Source organism: Bison bison, unplaced genomic scaffold (genome assembly GCF_000754665.1).
Source record: "Bison bison bison isolate TAMUID 2011002044 unplaced genomic scaffold, Bison_UMD1.0 scf7180017864012, whole genome shotgun sequence".
Classification (NCBI taxonomy): Eukaryota; Metazoa; Chordata; class Mammalia; order Artiodactyla; family Bovidae; genus Bison; species Bison bison.
Window position 1 is genome coordinate 835147 of NW_011494584.1, and position 2038 is coordinate 837184.

Genomic DNA, 2038 nt, shown 5'->3' on the forward strand with positions numbered 1-2038 from the left:
GTGGGAAATGGCACTGTATAGGAATTAGTCATGGAGAGAAGAGAATCATGAAAGGAGATTTGGAGCAAAAGTGTGAATTTATGAACGAAATAATTACATGTTGCCAAAGTATAGAGATTATGGCTGGGGTTCTTTGAAGATGTGGGTAATGAATTAGGGGAATGATAACAGTAACCTTGACGGCTATGTTACTGACATTGTGGAAGTTAGCACTTAATAGATTTAAGAAGGAGCATACATACATAGAGGATAGAAGAGAAATAGTATGAGTTTTAAGAAGCTACCACTTTACTTTGAAAATAGCATGTCAAAAAAAGGAGAGAACTATAAGAAAATCAATTTTTAGAGCAAAATGGAATTAGTTAGAAAGGGAGGAAGCAAAAAGTGTAGCTTTGAACATGAAAGAATCAAGGGTGGTTATAAATAATGATAATTGTTTAAACAACATTGCCAGCAGTCAAAGTAATCATTAAGTAATATTTTTAATATCCCTGAATAATAATAAAAACAGTAAGCACAAGAACAGTAATTGGCTGTGGATTAAAATGACACAACTGAAGGTAAAGTCCAAATACGTTTAATTGCACTAATCTGCAAAGTCATGTTATTTTTCATCCATCTTCATTCAGGTCACATGGAAGAGAGGAGAGGTAAGATTATGGCATTATTGAGAGTCAGGCTCCTACATGTTCCATGTTGTGGAAGGATGAGATGGATGAGATGGAACCCAAAATACTGCATATAGGTTACAAAGAACAGGATAAAATAGGGGAAACAAGGCAGTTTCCTAAATTCTTGCCTGGTAAGTTGTTTTCTACTTTTTTTTTCTTTTTTTTAAATTTTATTTTATTTTTAAACTTATACAAATTGTATTAGTTTTGCCAGATATCAAAATGAATCCGCCACAGGTATACACGTGTTCCCCATCCTGAACCCTCCTCCCTCCCCACACCATCCCTCTGGGTAGTCCCAGTGCACCAGCCCCAAGCATCCAGTATCGTGCATAGAACCTGGACTGGCAACTTGTTTCATACATGATATTATACATGTTTCAATGCCATTCTCCCAAATCTTCCCACCCTCTCCCTCTGCAACAGAGTCCATAAGACTGTTTTCTACTTTAATATCACTTATAGTCAAGGAATTATGTTCAACATGATCTTTTCAGCTGAAATGGCAACATATTGAAGTTTCTCTAATACATATGAAAGCAAGAAATTCTTCTTTCACCCACCCTAGTAACAGGAGACTTTTTACATGTAAAATTGGCAAGATCTTAAACCTTTTTTTTTTTTTTCAAGATACCGTTTTTTACCACCTTTGTGATCCTAAGCTCTGATACCTACCTGCTGTTCTCATGTGTCCAAAATTAAGCTCTACATAGTAGAAACATGATTTATTCATAAGTATCTTAAGACTGATTACCCTAACAATAAAAATAATTTTACAAAAATAGTTAATATGTTAGTATTTAAAATCCCATTTAGTGTTAGTACCACTGTGATATCTAGGTCCTTAAGTCTTACTGATTTATCTTTATTCTGCAACACTGTAAATATTTTTATTTTGCCCCATATTACTCTTTACTATTTTTCACTTTCTGAAAAATGCAGTTTGTTTTTAAAACTTATTCCATGTTTTCAATATGGAATCAGTTTCAAATGTTTATGCATTCACATATTTATAATCTTCACTTTTCCACAAAACAAAGACAATATTTTTAAAGTTCATTATTTAACCAAAAGTTTTTCATTGCTTTTAAAGATTATTAATTTTATTAGTTAATTGGATTGTTTTCTTAGGCTCCATTGATAAACTCTCTGTAAGTTATATAGCAAAACAAAACATTATGCTAAATACATAAAGAAACATGTTTTCTTCTTGTAAATGTTTTAATTTGAAAATCTGCACACCCATCTTCATATCATGTATAATTTGCTTTGATAGTAATATTGTTTTTGTTTCACATAGTTGGCAGACAGATATGGCAGGTTTAGTGTAAATTTAGAAGTTATTTTTTTACCTGGCTTGTTTTTTT

At 32.3% G+C, this 2038-nt stretch overlaps 1 protein-coding gene across 1 annotated transcript in view; it reads right to left on the reverse strand.

Moving 5' to 3' along the window:
- Positions 1 to 2038, reverse strand: part of FSTL5 (follistatin-like 5) — a 773393-nt gene that overhangs the window by 642664 nt on the left and 128691 nt on the right. The window lies entirely within an intron of this gene.